The sequence below is a fragment of the Sciurus vulgaris genome (assembly GCF_902686455.1).
Source record: "Sciurus vulgaris genome assembly, chromosome: 12".
NCBI lineage: Eukaryota > Metazoa > Chordata > Mammalia > Rodentia > Sciuridae > Sciurus > Sciurus vulgaris.
Window position 1 is genome coordinate 63,947,723 of NC_136473.1, and position 24,078 is coordinate 63,971,800.

Consider the following 24,078-nt stretch of genomic DNA (forward strand, 5'->3'; position numbering starts at 1 on the left):
CTTGCTCTTGATGACTGCTGGCCCCGAGACTTCTGCAAGGCTGTCTTATCCCACTCCTTTGTGTGCCATCCCCTGACAAACCAGCTGCAAATGGTTGCAATGAGAAGTGAAAAGACAGCACAGTTAGGAGGAGGAATGGAGACAGGAGGAAAGAAGCCATTTCTACACAACAGAATTGTAGCTTAAGGAAAATTTAAGTCAGATGCTTCCCAGACTGCATATTGGATAGAAACGAGGCTGCTTCGGAGGCTGATGGAATGCAAATGATGAATGCCTACTTTGGGGAAAAGCTATGTCTTCCAAAGATCCTGTGTGATTGAGAGTCAAACGACTCATCAATAACAAATGAAATTGATTTGCTGGCATCTGTGCCATGAAGAGACAGACAAAATACATGGCTATTTGAATATCTTGTATTTTAACCACTTAGGATGATGTCATTGTGCACAGTCTGGAACTCAGAGCATCTTAAGAAAGAAAAGGGACACTTAAGAAAGAAAAGTGGAAGGTGAATGCACAAAGTTCAAAAATCAGAAGACCCTGGAGAAGACTCAGAATGCACATGCTGACACTTTCCCTGGGATCCAACTAGAAACCTCATTTCCCTTCTTGAAAATAGCCTATTCAAGTTTTATTTCACCAAAATGAAATCTTACTTCCTTACAAATTTACTTCTCTCCTCAGTTCAGCAAAATTTGTGTTAGGATGAAGAATATCAAAACAATTTATCCAGGAGAAATAGATTTATGTAAAAGATAGTTCTTTCAAATTTAGCATGGGTAATTTCACAGTGTTCATTCATTCATGGACCATGAATCCCTATGTGCCCAACAATGTGTTCAGAGTCCAGTCAGAAGGTCTGGGTGCTTTCTCTGAGTACACTATATTTTTTCAAAAACTTTACTCTTTGTACTCTTAATTACAAAAAGAATACCTGTTCTGTGGCGTGTGAGGGGGGAAAAAATTGATCCCACCTCCCTAAAGCAATTCTTTTGAGCAATTTGAAGGTGTGTATACTTCAATTCTTTTCTCTATAGTTATACATGTATATGTTGATATATATAGAAAATGTCTTCATTGATGTTAATGAACTCATTATAGGAACATTATTCTTTAACTTATTTTTCTTTGCTTTTTTTTCCCATGAAAGGGTATTGTTAACCCATTGAAAATACTGTCTTCCCAAATCTGGCAAAAACCAATTGAATATTCCAGACCACTTTAAATCTTTCTGTTTGCTTATGGATGGGTGTAAACCTACTACAGTGAGGTAAGGAGACACTAATTGCACCTTTTCTTTAAAATGCTTCTTCTAACTCCTGGAATTTTTTAGAAACTGCCCACATTTCTGAAAGTTGTTGAAAAAAAAAAACTGCTAGTGGACCCTGGGATATAGGATCATAATATACCATCATCATCATCCATGAGCATCAGGTGAGCAAACTGACTACAGTCCTAGCTGAGACCTGAAGGAACGTGGGAAAGACTCACCAGCATTGATGGGAAAGAGTAGTAACCAGCAGGGGAAATGAAGCAGATGCCAGTCTCTAAGAAGGGTAGCTAAAATAAAGAGGTAAAGAAAGAAGGTGTTACATGCTCTACAAGACCTCCCTGCCTATTAACCTAGTTTATTAAAAAACAAAGAAGAAGGAAGGAAGGAAGAAAGGAAGGAAGGAAGGAGGGAGGGAGGGAGGGAGGGAGGGAGGGAGGGGAGAGAAAAAGAAAGAGTGAGGCATTTTGAGTGGCATTTGAGATAGCATCACATAAATGCTGTTAATTTCCCTAAATCTGGTCACTATATTTTGGTTATTTAGGAGAATATCCTTGTTTTGGGGAGATATATAATGAAGTTGTTGACAAAGTAATTGTGATCACAAATTACCCTCAAATGGTTCTAAAAGGAAAAAGGAGGGAGCAAGGAAGAGAGAAGAGAAGGGCTGGGAAGTAACCCTATAATATTGACTGATTTTTTATTTTCTTCAATGCTTAATCTAAATTAATTTCCTTCATTATCACAATTAGAGAAAAAGGAGAAAGAGAAGCCAGCACAGAAATTATACTCAAACAAGGATCCTTGGAATATCAGGAAGAAAGACAAATCATGGTCAGCAAAAATATGGGTAAAATACAATCAACTCCCTTCTCTGGGGTTTAATTTTGAATACACCTGAATTCCTTAAAACCATTCCTTGAAATCTTTAAAATTCCTTCATAAAATAAAACCACCTCATTCATCAAAGATGTTATTTTATGTGTAATAAAGTATTTTAAAAGGCTTTGGGATTTTTGTGGATCTTTTTTCAACAAATAGTGACGTCCTGTAGAGACACTGAACTCTCCCAGAAATTTGGTTTAAATTCGATTTATGGAATCGGAGAATGCCAGGAACACATCTGAGCAGAACTTGGAGAGAGTCTACTCCAGACCCTCATCACACATTATGCAAATAAGGAGACTGGAAAGGAAGAAACTTTTAACAAAATATCACGATAGTTTCTGACCATTTCCTGTCAGGTGAATTTCTTTTTAAATAGTTATTCAGAGAGCCAAATTCCCATTTTGAGTAACATAGTACAATTGGTATTAACTGTATATTTTTTTAATTATTTTTTAAACTTTTTACAGACTGCATTTTGACTGTATATTTTTAATGAGAAAAATAAAACTCTCCACATTGCCTCTATATGAAACTTGCTTCAAAACGTTTTGTGTTGTTTTTGTTCATTTCTTCGTTTATTTCAGGTGTATTTTTTTTCATTAAACTTCAGAGAGATCAATAGGCATTTTTGCTGGCCAAATTTTATATTTCTTCCTGAGTCCCAAGGATCCTCCTTTTAGCATTTCTTTTTTATTTAGAGAGATTTATAAAAGCTTTTAAAGTAGGTCACTGATGACAAATTCTTCATCTGAGAAGGACATAATTTCCCACAGATTTTTGAAAGATTCTTTGGGATATTGGGTTCTGGGTTGACAGTTTTTTCTTCCAGTACTTGAAAAATGCTGTGTCCTTTCTTCCTAGTATCTGTAGTTTCTGCTGAGAAATGTGTAGCCAAGTTGTTTATCCCCTGTAGGTAAGATGTAATTTCTAAGTCCTTTTTTATTGTCTTTAGTTTTCAAATTGGCTTATCATGTGTCTTGATACAGATGTCTTTCAATTGATCTTCTTTGGGTTTCACTCAGCTTCTTAAATGTGCAAGTTTTCATCTTTTGCCAAATTGGAGAAGTTTTCAGTTACTATTTCTTAGAGTACTTTTCTAGTTCCACCCTCTTTCTCCTCTCCTTCCAGATCTCTGGAAACAAACATCCCATGATTCTTCTGAAAAAAAAAAAAAAAATCAATAAATAAAAGCAACACTTTTTTTTTACTAAAAAAAACGAGGGTTGCTTAGTTTATCATAAATCAAAACATGAAGTGTACTATAAAACTAATTGCAAAGTTGTTTTAAAATGAACAATTTAGTGAACAAAACAGACACCCTGTACACAGGAACAAAGGAATTTAGTATTTAATCAAAACGGTATTTAAAATCAAAATTAAACTGTAGATTGTTGAGTAGGTAATACCGGGACAATTGAAAATAATTTAAGAATAGAGTGTTATATCTACCTCACATCAAACTCAGAAGTGAACTCTAGATCTATTCATCTCACCCCAATTAGAATGGCAATTATCAAGAACACAAGCAACAACAGGTGTTGGAGAGGATGTGGGGAAAAAGGTACACTCATACATTGCTGGTGGGGTTGCAAATTAGTGCAGCCACTCTGGAAAGCAGTGTGGAGATTTCTCAGAAAGCTTGGAATGGAACCACCATTTGACCCAGCTATCCCACTCCTTGGCCTATACCCAAAGGACTTAAAATCAGCATACTGCAGAGATACAGCCACATCAATGTTCATAGCTGCTCAATTCACCATAGCCAGATTGTGGAACCAACCTAGATGCCCTTCAGTTGATGAATGGATAAAGAAACTGTGGCATATATATACAATGGAATATTACTCCGCCATGAAGAATGATAAAATTATGGCATTTGCAGGCAAATGGATGAAATTGGAGAACATCATGCTAAGTGAGATAAGCCAATCTCAAAAAACTAAAGGACGAATGATCTCGCTGATTAGCGGATGAGGACATATAATGGGGGGTAGGAGGGGTTCGCGTTAGGGTTAGGGTTAGGTTTAGGGTTAGGGATAAGGAGGGTGGTAAGAATGGAGGAAGGAAGGACTGTATAGAGGGAAAAGAGAGGTGGGAGGGGTGGGGGGAAGGGAAAAAATAACAGAATGAATCAAACAATATTGCCCTATGTAAATTTGTGATTTTTAATTTTAAAAAAATTTTTAAAAAAGATATAACCATTTTAAAATTTGCTTTTTTATAGGAAACTGAGAGATAATTTTAAGTTCTCAGACTGAGAAAAACTTTTAAATACATTTAAAATTCAGTAGTCAGAAAAGCAATAACTATTAAAAATTTCTCTGTTAAGAGACTCAATAAGCAAAGTTTAATGGATAAAAAGCTAGGAGAAACTATTTAAAGCATATAATAAATAAAATTTAATATTTATAAAATGAGTAAGACCCCTAACTTTAAATAATAAGCAAATAACTCAATTGAAGAACAAAGAAGGCATAGAATTCATAGAAGAAAAATACATAGAAGAAATATGCCTAACTATACAATGAGCGATTACTAATCTCATTAATATCAAAGAAATGTATGCTGAAAAATGAGAAACCATTTTTCACCTCTGATTTGCAAAACTTTCAAAACAGCCACTCCCAGTGAGGATGTTTTTAAATAAGTATTTTTACACACTGTTGGTAATAGCATATCACAAATTATTATGAAAATTTTATGACAGATCTTACAGAATTTATTAAAATTTCATAAAATGCATATATCTGGAACTCAGCAATCTCACCTGAAGAGACTCACTGTACAGAAATACTAGAGTATGTTTGCAAAAATTTATATACAAATATGTTCATCGCAGAACTATTTATGGATAACAACAAAATGCTAGCAATCAGCATCCATTTATAATGAAGGAATGGTTAAATAAACTAAATTACCTTTAAAAATGGTATGCAGCAGCTTACAAAATAAGAAAATTCCTTATATACTGGCCTGAACAGATGTTCACAATATACAGCTAAGTGAAAAACAGAAAGTTGCAGAAAAATATAACCGTATTGTGTGATCTACATCCTTTAGAGATCACACTTCCTGTGAGTGGCCAAACAACCATCTTCTGTATGTTCAAGTCTAGTCTACCATCACAGTGACCTCCCCAGGTATTTCTGAATAATCTAGAATGCTCCTAGATTCCATGAGTCCTCCCTGGTTATCCCTCATCACTTCATCTCTGCCCTTGTTTGGATTGATGCCCTGTCCCTAAAGTCTCTTATTATACTCTGCCCCAGGTCCCCAACTGCAATCGTCTGTCTATACTACTTTCCCTAAATATGGACTTTGATCCCAATCTTATTCTCAGATACTTTGCATCCAGGCAGATTAGTAAAACTATACTGAATGCTTAAGAATCCAAAGAGGGAATTACAAAGTAGAAAATAATAATTAGTAATGGCACTAAGCACTTACACAGCATACTGTTTCAAGAATAACATACATGAATACTTAGATAAATAGAGTTATGGTTGGAATCATAAAAAGTTCTCCAAGGCCTAACTTCTAAAGACCTGTGACACCCAGAGACTATTGAGAGGTAGTGGAAATTTTAGGAGGTGGAATCTAGTGCAGGGAAGCTAGGTCACTGGGGGCATGCCCTCTAAAGGAATAGTGGGGCCCTGGTCCCTTCTTCCCTCTCTCTTTGCTTTCTAGCCTACATGAGAAGAGCAGCTTTGCTCTGCCAGATGCTTCCATCACAATGTTCTACCTCACCAGGGGCCCAAAGTGACAGGGTCAATTGATCATGTACTGAAGCATCTGAAATTATAAGCCAAAATAAATCTTTCTCCTTATAAGTTGATTATCTCAAGTATTTGTCACAGCAACATAAATCACAGATAGATTATAGATACATACATACATTCACATCCACATACATACAAAGACACTAGACAGATTCATTTAATCATCACAACAACTCTAGGAAGTGGATAGTATGATTAGCTTCATGTAATAGACTTGGAAACAGAGTGAGTGCTTTTCTTTCCTGTGGTCATTCAGGGTTACAGACTGTCTCCAGACTCAGCTAATTATGATTGCTGTGCCCCTTAGCAGCAGCTCCCTGCCCAGTCATCTCTCTTCTTAGTCTTCTGGCCTAAAAAAAATCACTATCACCCTGTCTACTTCCAGTCCTTAAATCCACTCCTGCACTACAAATATCCCTCATCTGTCATTCCCAAATGATAATTCCCTAGTGAAACTCTTGATATCCTAGTCAATATGATTTTCTTCTTGGGAGAAATGGGAAAACCTTTCACCTAATTTTGCAGCTCAATTTCTCATTATCTCTAATCCCCATTCTAAGACAGCAGGTAGCCAAAGGGCCTATTGAGATGTCTACCTAATCTAAACTGCAGTCTAACACTGCTCCTCCAGATAAATGGCAAACTCTTGAAACTTTAAAAATAGAAGGTCCCTGTTGTGGTCATCAAAGTTTCCAGAATACTGGAGTCTGGCCTCAGAACACCCATTGCTTTGTTAATGAATAGAACAAATCAATTTTAAAATTTATACCTATTTCACACAAACAAAAAGCCAAAATAACAGCAATCTATTAATAGCAACCACCTCTGGAGGCTCAGATTGAATGGAAAGGAGATTTTGACTTTTTATCTTAAGTGCTTGAATTGTTTATTGCATTAACCCATAATTACTTTAATTCATTTTATTTAACTTTAACTTTAATTACTTGAAAATACTATTATTTGAAATATGTGGAAATCTGGCTATCCTAAAAAATCTATGTAATAACAAAGATATGATAAAGAAATAATAAATTAAGTAGATAAAATCTGGCTTACAATGTAACAAATGGTCCTTGTGGTTTTTCACTAACTTTAGCAATACTATGCATAGAGTCTAGATTTGGTCATGAAATTCAGATTTTATGTGAAAGGGACCCAACTCCAAATTTGCAATTATAACAAAATCTCAATTCTTGGAAAAGAGTTTTTCACCCATATCTATTAAAAAGTAAGTGCTATTTTTGATGTTATATTGAAAACAGGGGATCCAGAGACTCAGCCCACAGAAAACGACACCAGTCCTGTGAGCCTCACTCAGAAAGTAGAAGCTGAGATGAAATTCTCCAGGATGACTTCCCCTGGCCCCTCCGTTTCAGTCACACAGCAGAAACCCGACTGACACCCTGTGCTCCAGAAAAAGGGTCTGCCAACCCCAACAAGCCGGGGAGGATCACAGAAGTACTTGAATTCTTGGCTAGGCCAGTCGATTTAACAGCCTCTTCATACAGGATGTTTTTATTTTTGATTTTATATCCCAGAAATTGGATTTTCTTGGAATAGAAAATACGAATGTGGGTGGGCCTACTTATTTCATTTTCGCTCTCTCTCTTCTCCTCCCGGCACCCCACTCACCCCACCTCCCTCAATTCACACTCTCATTCTCTCCAAGCATTTGTTTCTTGATCAAATCGCTCCTGGCAACTCTAATTTGGGCATCAAGAGGACAACAGTTAGCCAGCAGCAAAACAGTCTTCCTAACTTTCCCAGTATCTGAAGCATCAAGGGAGGCCAACTGTGACAAAATCCATCTGTTGTTTTCAAATAACTGTTTTCTAACGCTTTCAACTCTCCTCCCAGAAGGACAACAAATCCATAGCATTTCTGACAACTAAGTTGAGTCAGTTTGGATACAATTTCAGTCTTCTCTATATTTTCAACCCCTCTCTGCTCCCACCTGGCCAGAGATAAATGCTCATGGACTGCATAATGTCATTTTGATGAACAACAGACAGCATATATGATGGCGGTCCCATGAGACTATTATGGAGCTGAAAAAATTCCTACTGCCCAGTGACACTGTGACTTCATAATGTTGTAGCGTAACACATTTATTACACGTTTATGGTGATGCTCATGTGAACAAACCTACTGCACAAGAAAAGCACAGCACATACAGTTACATACAGGACATAGTACTTGATGATGAAAAGAAATGACTGTGTTTCTGGTTTATTTGTTTTACCATGATTTTAGAGTATTCTCTTTCTACTTATTAAAAAAATCTTTGCTGTCAAACCATATTCATTGTTACTCTGGCAGCAGCCTCATACATCTCACCTTTGTGGTACCTCTTAATTGTACCATTGTCTCTTGTGCTTGATTCAATCTCAAGTTGTTTTGTCCATCATGGTCCCTAAGCATATAAAATCCCAGGCTAATGTGATCATACGAGTTCACATCAAGTGACTGACTTGGAAACAAAATTAGAAGTGATATAAGACTACAAAGGTAGAAAAGTCAGTGATGATTGCTCATCACCTGTCAGACACGGTCATTCCACCATAGCAATGACTTCAAAGAGCAGGAACAAAGTGACAGAAGCTATTAAAGGATCTGCCTCACTGAGGACAACAAGACTAACAAACATTTGAGAAGGGCTGACATCAGATATGGAGAAACTTCCAATGCCCTGGATTGAAGAACAGACTCTACCATGTGTGACACTTTAGTCAAGTCACCTCCACTCTTGGCACCTCAGATTCTTTGCACTTAGTTTTTTGTTTTGTTTTGTTTTTGCAGTGCTAAGGATTGAACCCAGGGCCTTCTGCTTGCAAGGCAAGCACTCTACGACTGAGCTATCTCCCCTCTTTTGCACTTAGTTTTAAGGCCATTTACAAACATTCCTCTTTTCTCCTCTCATTATCTCCCTGCTCCACTCTCTCTGAAGTTAGTCAGCTGTTGTGTTTTGTCCCATGAAACGTGAGCAGAAATGCATTAGTTCTAAGTGGAAGCCTTAAGGGCCAGGTCACCAGATTCCCTTTACTTACCCAGAGACCATGGAAGCAGTTCAAGACAGAACCTGCATCAGCCTGAGACCCTGTGTGACTTGAATGCTACCCCATGTTTGCTGTGGTAGTAGTCACAGTTTAAGTCACTGAGAATTGAGTGTTGTTTGTTACGTAGCCTAATTCATCCTGACTGATACATTCCTTTTCTTTAAAAAGAAAGTGAGAACAACACCTAGTAAGATTCATTGCTCTGAAGATCAAATAAGAACACCTAGCACAGCACAGTAAACACACACTGACACTGGATACCATTTCTTCTCTGAGGTAGCTCAGGCAAGCTAACAAATTTTTAGAAGCAAACCAATGCCTTGCCTCACAGCTCCCTTTGAACAGCCTCAAACAGCAGTTTAAGGCAGCACCACTCAGAATCACTCTCACTGCCTTATCTATCCTTGTCTCTTCACCAATAACCAGTTACATCTTTGTATACAGTTCTGAACTGCCTGCATAACCTGCACTCATGGAGGAAATTCCTTTCTTGGGATATCTTCCTTGATAAATCCAGACTCAGTCAATTATCCCATCTTATATAGCAAACCAGTCCTTCAAATGAATATGTTCACAGGTTGGGGATGTTGTGCAATGATACAACACTTGCATGAGCAAAGGCCCTGTTTTCAATCCCCAGTCCTGAAAAAAAAAAAAAAAATTCATACGTCCACAGAACATATTGCATATATTTTTATTCAGGTTTCCTTAAAACTGTCTTAGTGCATCCTTTGTTTCTCTGATATTTGCAATTCCTTATTTCCCCAGCGTCCCACTGCAGTCATCCCACCTATAACCTTAACCCAACCCCTCTACGGCAGACCTGCATTTAACAGATACTCCATTAATCTTCTTTCCTAACTGGTTTAACTTGTGCCAAGAGGTGAGACCAAGGAGGACTTGCCAGCGATTGGTCATCAAGGTGACTGCAAAACTTCCTTCATGTAAATCAGGATTTCTTGCATTTGGAAAGGTTTTATTATCCAAATGGGTTTTTGTGCAAGTATGTGCAGTATTTCCCCAGGAACTCCAAATGATTTGTCATTGAACTTGCCTGATTATGGTAATTAAGGAAGTCCATTAGAAACCTGGCTGCCCAAGCATATATGGGTCCATCTAGGTTTACCGGAACAGTAGAAGGATCTCATAACACACTTCTACAGCAGGGACGTCTCTCCCTACAAGAATTTGCTGTATAGACAGGCCTCTGTGTTTACTCTCTGCCAAAAGGACAAATACTGAGCCCTCTCAGAACAAGGAAAAGACAGCTATGGGACAATGCATGACCCAATAGTTTCCACAGGTCCTTTGTTTGTTTGTGCTAGCAGCCCAGCTCTCAGCAACCTACTGAAGAGTGGCTCAGAGGCTAAACAACAGGAATTCGTAGATAACTGCTGTACCGACTTCAGTATTAGACTTCTCCTTTCTCCTTTAAATAGGCAATGTGCTTGTTTGTGTTTGACAGCTCAGTGGTGGCTAAGCATGTGGGGCACAGGATCTCTTTCACTTCCACATTGCCTAGTTTCCCAGAAACCAGGCTTAGATCTCTCAGCCACAACAAAAAGATGCCCATTTAGCAAACTGACCCCCTTTATCACCACAGGAGCTTCTGTATTTTAAAAATGGTATGTCCAGAATGGCTGTGCCTTAGGGAAAACAAGAATTTTAGACTGTTTGTTTCCAGCCTGAAAATAGTTACCTCTTAAATACGCATGTTCATGAGAACTAGAAATAAAAAATAAACTGGCCCAACCTCACACGAGCCAGTACATTCAACATGGGCCCTGGTGACTGAAGTGACTTATAGAAGATTCACTCTGTCCCTCTCTGATAAGATCCCTTATCCAGATGACCTCCCCACTTCCCATATGCTTAATGAAGAGAATCAATAATACACAGTGCCCCTCCAAACAACCAAGCAAATGGATGCTATCTGCATATCATCATTGCAAGAAACAGACACTAAGATGTGTGTTCACATTGTCAGTGTTTATCAACTTATCTTAGCAAAACTTTTCCTTAAGGTAAATCTATACACACTGATAAGTAAATATGTCCGATTTTATCATTAAGTGAAATCATTAGTTACACAGCAACTAAAAAATAACACCATGTAATATTCACATTCACCCAATCTGTAATAAATTTTACCTTGTTAGGGACTCCTTCACCAACACTCTATCTAAAATAATGTCCCTTCCATATTACTTTTTCTGTCCTAACACTACTTTATTTCTTTAGATCTTAATAATATCTAAAATGATTTTATTTATCTGCTGGATTATTGTTTTTTTCCATCATTGGAATGTAAGCATCATTAAGTAGGAACTTTGCTGAACTTTTCTCATGATTTTGTCTATAGTGCCTAGCACAGGTCTTACAACATAGTAGATGCTTAGTAAATAATAGCAACTGAGAGTCAGAGACGGAGATAGATGGTCACACACATATAAAAAATTCTGACGTGGTAAACAAGGAACAAATGACAAGGATTACCTCTGGAGATTAACCTAAAATGTAAAAAAATGAGGACTTTTATTCTTCATTCTCTGTATCATTTAAATTTCTACCATAAAGATATATTTCTTCCATAATAAAATCATTTAAAAATAGTTAAATGTTTAACCAAATAAAATTTTTTTAAATTTTACATGGCAATATACCATAAACAAAGCCAAAAGTTACCACTGAAAACATTTTAAAAAACCCTGCACATACACACACACACAATAAATGGCAAATAACCTAAAAAGACATTACTTAAAAGAACAGATGCAAATGACCAACAGATATATTTAAAAAATTACTTTTGTCAACATCCTTAGCAAACAGGGAAATGCAAATCAAAACTACACTGAGATTTCATCTTCACCCATTAGAGTGGCAATCATCAAGGATAAAAATACCTATAACTGCTGGTGATGGGGGAAAGGTACTTCATGCATTTTTGGTGGGTCTGAAAATTAGTACAACCAATTTGGAAAGCAGTATGGAAATTCTTCAAAAGACTAGGAATGGAACCACCATATGACCCAGCTATTTCAATCCTTGGTATTATCCAAAATAATTAAAATCACCTACTATAGTGATACATACAAATATTGATAGAAATATAATTTGCAATAACCAAGTTATGGAATTAGCCTAGTTGTCTCTTAATAAGCAAATGGATAAAGAAAATTGATGTATGTAGACAATGGACATTTACTCAGCCATAAAGGAGAATGAAATTATGTCATTTGCTGATAAATGGATGGAACTTGAAAACATAATGCTTAGTAAAATAAACCAAACTCAGAAAGCCAAGGATATGTTTTCTCTCACATGCAAAAGCTAAAGAGAAATAAGGAATTATTTTTAAGGGAGAATCACATGAAAATAGAAGAGAGAACACTAAAGTGGAAGAAGGAGATCAAGGGGGAAGAAGAGGGGATGAGAAAGGGAAGGAACTTCAGAATGAAATTGACCAAACTATGCTATCTGCACTTATGAATATATCACTAAGAATTCCACTTTCATGAATGACTACAATGCCTCAATTAAAAAATAAATTAATAGAAGGAAAATAGAGTAGAGGAAGGGGATCAGAGAAAGGGAGAGGAAGTAATACTGAGGATTGAAATGCAGCAAATTATATTATATGCATTTACAAATTATGTTATATGTAAAAATGAACCCCATAATTATGTATAATTGTAATGCACTAATTAAAAATTTATTTAAAATAAAAATAAAAATTTAAATGTTTGGCTATATAAAAATGTTTAAATTTCACATAGCAGTGTACCACAAACAGAGTTTAAAAACAAATAGTGGATTAGAAAAAATAACTTCAGCACAGCAACAAAGCAATATAATTCCTAATATACAATGATCACCTAAAAATTAATTGGAAAAAACAAGGCAATAGAGAAAAAATAAGAAGAGGCAATTCAAAGAAATGAATTTCCAGAAGGACAGTAGTTCAACAAATATATTCAATTTTATGAATGGTTTAGAGGAATGCAAACTAGGATGAAATACCATTTTTCCATCCACCAGATTAACAAAAATTTTAAACAATACACACTAATGAGGATGCCCAGAAACGAGCTCCCCTTTATATTTCCCCTCTATATTGGAGGTACAGAGGAAGAATGTGAATTGCTACAAATTTCTGGAACGCAATTGTGTGATTATCTACCAAAATTTAAAAGGCATAAGTTTTTTAATCCTGTAATTCTATTCTTTGAACTTCTTCCTATAGAATTCAAACTACATACACATAAGGATTTTTTAAATGTTTTAAAATGTTAACACAATTCAGTTTTTAATGACAGAAAACAAATCTCATAAATAGAGGACTGTAAGTTGAAGAAATTTTGTATATTCATATAATGGAACACTTAAAAGATACTTCAAAACGTGTTTAATCCTTTTCAACTAGGATATCATATGAGAAGGGAAGTTATAGTATAAAATGCAATTAATAATTTCCCTTTTTTAAAAAAAATGTGTACTATGCCCTTCAAAAGCCTTACATGTATTTCTTATATATATTTTTTTTTCCAATGGGAAAGAATATATAAGAAGTTCTTAACATTAGGAGCTCAGAAAAACAGGATCTGATAGCAAGTAGGAGAGAAGATATTAACTTTACTTTTTTTTACTTCTTTGAGTGATATAATCATTAATATGTGACAAAATAATTTACTAATTAATAAGGTAAAGATAGCTACATTCATTACAAAGAAAATAAATAAGCTTTTGCATTCTTTTGTAAAAATCCTTAAACCTAGTTCAATGCCTTATTTTCTCTGTATCCAGAAAAGCCAGCCTTATCACGTACCTGTTTGTATTAGGAGGAAAGATTTCCATTGGCCAAGATTTACCTAGTCCCATTCATCCAGAGTAATCAGAGGAACAAGATTTCAGCTCTCACACCCTGAGGGGCTAAGCCCTGATATTCGCATCCAACCACCTCTCCTCTAGAGCTCAAGCAATGCCCACACAAACCCCACTTGTGAAGAAAACATCATTAGTGGCTTTCTTTACAGACCTCTGTTCCCTGACTCTGGTTTGGTGTACAGTTTCCTGCCAACCTTGTTGGAAATCTTTCCTGGAGACACTGTGAATTCTAGATATGAAGTTCCAAGTCTAAATATTTGAGTGAGCCAGAACTCCCATCCAAAACTGCATCTGGTCAGACCTGAACTCTCTGTCCTCCTCCCAACATCCTCCCCACCTCTTGCTTTACCCATCTCTCCAGATTACACCAGTCAGAAAATTTAAATGGTTGTTTCTTTTGTCTTGGGAAAGACCTCCAGCATGTAGCTCCCAACACCCCTGCCCCAGGAGTCAGAAAAAAAACAGAAAGAAAATGAAGTATACATTTGAGAAGAAATAATGATTTATGAAGAACAGCTGAGTACTCTGGGGAGAGATTTTGCATAAATAGATTTGAAGACCCCAGATAATTGCAAAGTATTTCACTCTTTATTACTTTGTTGATCTGATTCCCTATGTAGAAGTAAAGTTACCAGATAAACGCAGGAAACTCAGATAATTTTAGATAATGAATGATCATTTTACTATTAGGTATTGTCTCAAATATTGCATGAGTTCCATTTTTATTTGCTAAATCTGGCAACTTTATCCAGAAGGGACCTGTTTATCTTTTCATTCAAATTCTCAGGAATATCTTCATTCTCCATATCAATATTCTTTATTCACAAATGTCTTTGTTCCACTTGAGCATTAGCAATGACTCCATTGCCTCTTTTCTCTCAGAAATTTGAAAACTTCCCTCTTTCACTCAGATAGTAATAAAAAAATCCAGTCTAAATTCATTAATTGCTACTGACACTGCATCTGATCATGATAAAAGTTTCTTGAGCAATATTGCATCAGGAGTTCAAGAAGGTTGCCCAGCTTAAATTACCTGTTGACAAGCGAACTAGCTAATTTTTAGTCCATCTCTTCTCAGCAACATTAGCAAGCATGTATTTAGATATGGCATTGCACAATGCACACACACACACACACATACACATACACACACTCTCTTCCCCAAGGGAACACTGATAGGAAGTGTAATTAGCAATCAGTGGTATTATTTAATGTCTATAAAGACTTTAATTAGATCATTCAGATATCAAAGAAGTAGGTAAGACCTACATTGGCCAGAATCCAACTGAGATGTGCTTCATTATCATTCATAGTGTTATTGTGCTCCTAGCCCATTTGGGGGAGCATACGCCAACAGCTCTTTTCCAATAGTGTGGGTGCAATGTAATGAGTCATCTCCACTCTCTTGTTAGGTCTTCCTGTGGTCAAGAACACACAATTCCAGGACTAAAACCTGGGACTAAAGCAATTAGCCTTGGCGGTTCTTGGACTGTAAGAATTTTCTAATTAGCTAATACACACTTTCTTCTGTCAAGTGGGTCTTGTTGGTTTATGATTATCTATTAATAAATCATATTCTTATGATTTTTAAGAAGAAAATTAATACAATTATAGGTTGGAGGGAGGAGAAAATGAATATAAGATTGAAAAACTGATATGTAGAACAGGAAAAATATTAGATATAAAATTTGAACTTCAATAAGAAGTAAAATGTGTTTTAACCATGTCAACAGGCACTGTGCTGTGGTAGCCCATCTCTCTTCTGTCCCATCATGACTGCCCCAAATACAAAAAATTATGTCAGCAAACAGTATGTATGATCCCACTTTGCTTTAAAATACTGATAATTAGCAAAATGTTCACTGGGTATTTTCAAGTTGGAGTAATATTTTTTATTGTTTTCTTAGTTTTTCATTTCTAAATAGACATGTGCCACTGTGTCATTATATATAGACAGATAGATGGAAATACAGATAGATGGACATGTTTGAGCTACTTTTGTGTCGACTGGTGCCTCAAGGACCCATTCTTTGAGTCTCCTTTCTCTGGTTCTCCTCATGTTCCCATATAGGTCAAACATAGCAGCCCTTTGATGCCTGAAAAAGCAATAGCCATGGAATTATCACCCAGTTTAAATGGGAGAGATGTCCTGTATTTAGTGGGAAAAAATAGTCTTAGAAGGAGTGATCTTCGAAAATGACTTTCAACCAAGAACAATTCAATATATTATAATGCTGTATATTTATATCAAGATTTTTAGTTATTAAGTATAACATTTAAAACCATCATTAGGAACTTCAAAATAGGCTCAGAAGTTCTCAGATTCAAATCACTATCTCCTCACTGCCTCCCCAGGCATGGTACATAATCTCTATAAATGTCAATTTTCATAACTGTACAATGGATAACAATCATATCTTCATCCAAGGGATTAAGGAGAACTTGTTCATATAAATCAGTGCCCAGCACATAGAAAACCCTTGGTGAATGTTGTGCTACTATAATTAGGTAACATTATCCCTATTTCATAATGAGATTATTAGACTTCAAGAAGCCAAATGGTTTACTGAAAGTCATACAGAAATAAGTAGAAAATCTGAAACTGGAACTCAATCTTCTGATGTCATGTATGCTATGATTCCCTAATTCATAGTTTAAAAGAAAAACTTTCATGATACACTAATGAAGTCTGATTGAGTTGAATATAACCCAAAATGAAGTGGGCATCTCTGGTGCCAGAAACCCAAATGATACTTAGCTCAGAGCTTTCATTTCACTGACAGTTTCTGGACTAGACACAGAAGAAAGGAGGGCAATCATCTTGATAAAGTCTCTGAGAAAACCACACAGGATTTCAGTCTCCTCCCTCCCCTCAAGTGTAATTTGGGACCAAGTCTTGTCCGTGTTACTTCCTGCCACTGAGTCATCATCATAGATTAGTATCACTGACCATAAATGTTCCAGGAGCTCAGGAAAGAAAATTCTCTGAGCTTCACTTTGGAGTTGGCTCTATCTCATAATAAATACTTTCCAAACTCATCAAGAGAGGTTATGGAAGAGTGAACTTCCCCAAATAGCTTCATTTATTTTACAGATTTATGAAAGAGATCATCTTGCCAAGGACTCATGTGCAATTCTTTTTTCACAAGAGGTGACATAGAGTTTCTCCTAAAATAAATCTGACTCTTCCAAATGCTTAGATCAAGGGTCATGAGTCATCCTTGTTGCCCAGTGTCACAGAAGACACAGTGCTAGGAATCGGTGTGAGCTTTAATAAGCATGCAGGCACCCTCCCGTCACAGACCTGCCAAGAGAGGTGGACGTGCTGGCCTTTACCATTTACACAGCAGCTTCAGTTCAGTAAGGCTGAGGGCCATCTTGCCTGATTGCTTTTACAACTGACCTTTGAGTTTGGCAACTGTTGTCCTTAAATAAGCCCCTGAGCATTCATCATGGGTCAAGGACTGTGCGAGGCACCAAGAGCATCTAACTCAACAAGTATCCTTGAATTGCACAGTCCAGGCAGGGCAAGAGATGGTATCTTTAAGCTATGTGTTTTATTTATAAGGATCTGAGCAAAATACTGAGGGATCCAAGAGAAGAGAAACTACTCTGTTGGAAGGTCTTACCACAGACTTTACTGAGGAGGCAGCAGTGGACTGGATGGCTTGGAAATTGGCAGAGAACATGATAGATAACATTGTGTGGGCATGAGGACTGAAGAGCATGTGGGGAGGGTATGAAGAGGGGTGGAGAAAGCAAGTCTAAGATGGGGGACGTGTTGGAAAAGTGGCAAGATATGAGACTAGGGAGAACCAACTGTATGCTCTGCTGACAGTTGGGATATTTTCCTCATGCTTTCTTCAAATGTGGTCTTTTGGTAAGAATAACATGTGAAATGGTAAGAATCAACCTGTTGATAGTTTATGTGTGCATCTCTGTTCATCTTCCATAGCAGTTTCCCACAAGACATTTCTACTGAGTCTCTCTCCCTCACTATGCTCTTCAAATACACCTCCCCACCACCCCACCACACACACACCATGATGTATATGTATTCCATCTTCAAACTCCTCTGCACTTAGGACTGCCATTTCCCATCACTGTTCCAACCCAGTGGTCATTACTGTCCTGACAGAAGTCAACAGTCTTACCCTCACCCCATGTCACTACAGTAAAGCTTCTTGGCTCCACAGCAAAACCACCAACACAAGACAAAGAGAGATGTGTTCTCAAGTTGAAATTTGAGGCACTGAAATCTTCCTACATGTTAAATCCAAAGTTTATCTCTCAGTCTTGATATCTGTACCACTCATTCTCTTGTATTCTCAGAAATGTTTTACTGTCTATCTTCTGGGCACTTCTCTTTTCAGGCTATGGTCCAGTATCACTGGTTGCCCCTCTAGACCTTCTTCATCCACTCATATGATTGTTTCTCAGTTGCTAGATCTCCTGCCCAGACTGCTCCTGAGTGACCACCCATATCACCAATCCCCTGAGTAATGACCCAAACATACATCTGTAACTAATCTCCTCCCTCACCCAAGTCTGTGCCCCCTACTTCTGTATTTTTTAACAACAGTACCTTCCCTTTCTATTTTTATCTGATGTTCTTTGGTCACCAAATCCGATCTGTCTTCAGATCCTATCAAATTTACCATCTGAATGTTCTAATCCATCTCCTCTTTCTCATCTACCCCGTTCTAGTGCCCCTTCCACAGGCTCCAGACTTTCTCCCTAGTCTGTGCTGGTGGCTTTTCCCATCCATATTTGCTTTGAAATGCAAATATGACTGCATCAGTCTTTTATTTCAAATCCAATCTCCAAATGGGACATACAAACCCATATTTTTCAAGCCCTCTTTCTTCTAGTCCTCACTTATCTAATAGCAAACCCCTGCATCCATCCTGACTTCATGGCTGACACCCACTTTATTCTCAAAGCAATGCCTCCCTTTTCAGCTCCTTCCTCAACTCCATCCTTCCCTTCTGGAAGAACAAAATCAGATCAGGCATTGTATAAGAGTACTGCCTTATCCCCTCCTCCTTCAACTTACTACTCATGCACTCACATAACACTCTGCTGTCTTCCACCAGGAGCATAGACTAATGAACAGACAATTATTGCCTAATTTAACTATGATGTCCTTACTCTAAGGGACCAACCATGTCCCTGCCTTCCCACCAAATGAGCACTCAATACATATTTGAGTGAATAAATAAATGCATGTTTCCACAAAAATTTGTGTCATAGTGGTTTTCAGCTACATATGAGTTAAATGTATTCTGTGGGCTGGCGGGGAAACTTAACCACCATTTATAATTTTGTTTCTATGGGAAAATGCATTGACAGTTACGAAAGAAAGACTCACAGGGTTTGAAACAAAACCCATTTGTAAATTTGAGGATTGACTATGTTTATCTCTTCGCCTCGCTACTTGCTATGAAACTGGTCTATTTTCTTTCTCCTCTTGGTTAGTGAGGCACTAGAACAGAGAGAACTTAAATATGCATTCAATACTAAGTATTCTTTGATTAACCTTGTTGGTATTTAATAAACATCAAGGGCTGGACATACTGGCATGATCTTCAGACATCCTTCCCAAGTAATTGCTTAGACATTTCTTTTGTTTTCTGGCCCTGGTACTCATGTGATCCTATTTAGGAAAACCTGACATTTAGAAATCCAAACTTAGAAACCAGATACATTCAGGGGTTATGACTCAAGTTACAAAATAATTTTTCACTTTAGAAATGTAATGGTGACTCACTCACTCTGTTCATTAAAGAGCAATAAAATATTATCATGAAGCTCTGAAAAGAAATGCAGAATTTAAGAACAAAATCAAGGCCGGTTATATTTGTAGTCATGAACATTTCTTTTTGAAACACCATAATTTACCCCTACCCTCACTGGGATTTATTCTTGTGGTGTTACAACTCTCCCTCTACCAAGAAGCACAACAAAAGACCATTTGAGTAGGAAGCAGATGTGTATCTTCTGGAGCTTAACACCCCTGGCTCAAATCTGACGGTGAAAATTTACAGCCCTTAAAATATAGTATGCTGTGGTGGCTGTGACTTGGAGGCCTCTTCCCCAGCTGAAGGAGTAGGATTGCTAAAATATTAGTGGCCAAAGGGGGCTGCTGCAGGGAGGAAGGAGACTGATTCTTCACTGGGAGGAAATGAGCCCAGAGATTATCAGTGGATGATATAATCAAAAACTCATATACCAGCATCCAAGTTTTATTACACTACTGAGGAAAACAGCTCATTTATATTGGATTTCCTGCCTTTTTTTTTTTTCTTAATAGGAAGAATCACGTATCTCTGAGTCATCATGATTATTATAGATTTGAAGGGGCATTTTATGGTGATAATGCATACAACTTTTTAAAAAGGGGTTATAAATGACAATAATTGCCTGCCTCCTAATTTATTGACAGAATAATAAAAAGATGAGTTAATATATTTTTCTCATTTGTTATGTTTCTTGAAATAGCTTTGGCTGTTTCCAGTAGGCACATATCTCTGTTTAATAGTAACATTCAAAAATTAATAAATAGGGAAAAAGCACTATGGGAATAGACTGTAATAAAGACAAATGGAATCCATATTTCAAAAGTTGGCAAGAGCTAACAGATAGGCTCTCTTTTTTATTTGTGTAATAAAATGTTCTGTATTTAAAGTCATTTCTTTTCTTGTTATTTCTCTTGTCTTGAGCAAGGGCCATAAACGCTTCAGCAAACAGAAAGTAGATTGAATGTTCAGTTAGTGTTACTGAAGTCTTTTTATGAAGTACTACTTAATGCTGAAATGGCATAATATTGTTTCAGTGGGAAGGTTCAATTTGTTTTCTAGAAAGACCACTTACATAAGTATTCTTTGGAATATTGTAACCATCAATTAGTTCTTATTGAATATCCAGTACTTAGGAGCCACACTGAAACAATAAAAGGGTGGAATGAGCCACACATGGATGGAACTATTTTTAAAAGAAAAGAAGCTTATTATGGAACAAAATAAAAATTGATCATTTTCAAATATGTATCACCAATGTAAAATTAAAACCTGACTTTGACTTTAGGATAACATACAAATTGCCCTCCATCAATTGATCTCACATCCCTTCAAACAAATCTACAATGCTCCAACCTGACATTATTGTGGAGTGCCATAACTAAATCCAACTTCCAAGAAAGTGTCTTATGAATAGGAAATTCTCAAGACAGAAGGCCTAGAATCAGAGATGTTAACAATGCACTTTGGTCCATGCCCGAAGTTTTAACATACCCATTACCATCAGAACCTCTGTTTGGATGGGTTTTTCCAGAAGTGGGATGGTTCACAGGGGTCAACCATGGTTGACCACCTGGTTTAGCTTGGGATGATATCCCATGCTTTGCCAGTGCTGACTGCAAAGAGCCAGACTGAAGAAACTTACCTATGAATTGAACCATTGTTCCCCTCATCTCTTGAGTCCACTAATAAGTCTCAAAAAGGACATATGGACAAAACTTTGAGGAAAAGGGAAACATGATACCAAATGAAATAAAAAGAAGTCATTACCCAAGAGAACATGATGAAGAGATAGTCAATGTGACATATGTTAAAAGATGACTCTACAAACTCATTGAAGATGATGAAATCCAGATTAGGTCAAATAAATTTTTCCTGGTGAAGTCCCAACTCTTGCATCAGAAGATCCATCCTTCAATGGAAAGATGTTATCCATGAACTAGCAGAGAAAAACCATCAATAGAACCAATTACTCCATTTAGGTTCTGGGCATATGCTATTGTCAAAACCAACCAATTGCCTAAGTAAGATGTATTACCTTCCTTAAAGTTGCTAATATCTATGATGAAACAATAACAGATTTCACACACAAAGTTGAATGAATTTTGCATAATAAAACTTTCTTGGGAAACTGAGTGAATACCACCAGGAATCAGTAAAAACAGCAGATAATTTTTCTATAAGTAAGTGATTCTTCATAACTTTATATAGAAATTGACCCAATGCTTGGCTGCATATTCATTGAGGGACCTTCCAAAACTAGGTCCCACCAGATGACAACATCCATACTACATGTGTGTTTTGTGTGGCTCCAAGTCCTCTGGAGTAACCCAGACTCTTCTGAATGCCTTAGCCAGGGGTATGATGGATGTGGGTGTGTCCTACAGAAAAACACTCCAACTCCTGCCTTACCCTAATGAGTTCAATTAACCACAACCATAGCATTTGAATTATTAATCCCCCCTAATAGGGTGGATACAGTGTCTCAGGAGCAAAGCTGTCCAGAGTTCTGGTAAAGCTCATACCAAATTTAATTTGAAAGTTCATCTCAAAGAGAGACAATGCTGGCATTGTGTTACATTGATTTAAAACAAGTCTGTCCTAAGGATTTTCTTCATCCTTATCTGAAGTAATAGAATATGAAAGGCGGGATATCAAGTGCTGGAAAATATCTTTCTCAGAAACTATAGCAGACGGGTCACAACATTTTTAAACAATGATAGTAACATTTATTATATCAAAGCCATTTTATGTTTTATTTGGAACTCTGGCGCCTTTTTTTTTTTAAGTTCCCATAACATGACAGTAATTATAGCCATCAAGATGTTCCCTAGTCCAGGGTCCGGATGCTGCTGCCCCGTTGTCCAGCTTGCTGGAGCTCAGAGTGTGCACATTACATCATGATGTAGTTTATTTTAAAAGTGCTTTAAGAATGTAATGATAGTAATTGTAGACAGGGAAAATTAATGGGAGCATTGCCGGTCTGCAAATTCCATTTATAAAACACTCCCGCTGCTCAAAAAGAGAGTGCTTTCTTGTTAACAGAGGCTTCAAAATACAATTTGGAGGATGTATTAAATAAACTCTGTGCTAAAGTCATTTTCAGCTGGGCCCTGTGTGTACATAGCTCCCTCTTCCTTCACCACCAGCCCACCACACGACTTTCCCTAGGAGGATACAAGAGTCTGCAGGGAAGCAGAGGGTGCATGTTCCCATACAAAAACTACCATGGCTGTGGGGCAAGGAAAGGTTAAGTGGCAGAAATGGTCTCAGGCCAACAAATACATACAAAGAGTGTAAAACAAGGAGAGAGCTGGGAAGGCCCATGTGTGCCTACACCCACGCTCCCAGCCACTGTCCTTCAACAGCTGAGAACCCCTAGCTTCAGGGAGTTTGGAAGGCTTTGGTTTGGGAGTTTGCATTTCATGACTGGTGGATTTATTTAGACATCCAAGGCCAAGAGCATGCTCTACCTGGAACTTCACAGCACAGGATAGATGCCCCTACCCAATACCCTTCTTTTATGTTCCTTCAATCTACCACCTTCCCTCCCCTATGTAACTTCAGCAAAAATAACAACCTCCTCAGGGTTGCTGCTTGACTCTGATTGTGTGGAAATCAGATGCTGCTCAAAAACTTACCCGTTTTATTCTGTGACATTGTCAACGTTTCTGAAGTTTCAAGAGAAAGCATAAAGAGGAGGCCAAAATTCATAACCCTGCCTTTCCATCAACAGTAGAGTGACTTTAGATCATGACAATGTAAGGTATATTCTGAAAAGTTGAAAAAAAGAATTTTGAGTGCTTTACCATAAAGAAATGGTAAGTGCCTGAGTAGATAGACGTTATTTCCCTGACTGAAATATTGCACAGGGGACACACATATCCAAAAATAGCATGGTACTCCATAAATATGTACAACAGAGATTTCTTTTAAAAGTCTTGTTCCATAAATAGTAAGGGTTCATCCCAATTATTCTTGAGTCTGAGTGGGTCTTGTAGCTTCCATCACTAAATACCAACATCTTTAATTTTTAAAATAATAGGTGGAGAAGAAAAGCAAAACCAAGATGAGTACAATGCATATGGACATAAAAATGCCTACTGTGTACCAGTCACTTTTTAACAAGCTTTACAATTGTTATCCCCTCTTCTCTCTACAATAATCATATAATGCAGGTATTGTCACATGATCAAGAAACTCAAGATAGAAAGAGCACTGTTAGTGTAATAGGTAAGATTCACCCCATCTAACACAACGCTCCAATGTGTCCTAGCATTGCTCTAAGACCTTCAACTGATACAAATAATCTTCCTTTTAACCCTCTAAAGGTAGAAACTATTGTTATTTTCTCCATTTTATAAATCAGTAAAATAAGGCACAAAGATGTTAAATACCTT

At 37.1% G+C, this 24,078-nt stretch overlaps 1 long non-coding RNA gene across 1 annotated transcript in view; it reads right to left on the reverse strand.

The window, feature by feature from the left end:
- Window positions 1-3,012: 3,012 nt before the first annotated feature.
- LOC306642067 overlaps window positions 3,013-24,078 on the reverse strand; it is a 51,180-nt gene continuing 30,114 nt past the window's right edge. The window contains exon 3 of the long non-coding RNA XR_013758367.1: window positions 3,013-3,316. This is a non-coding gene — a long non-coding RNA (uncharacterized lncRNA). The remainder of the gene's footprint in view (window positions 3,317-24,078) is intronic.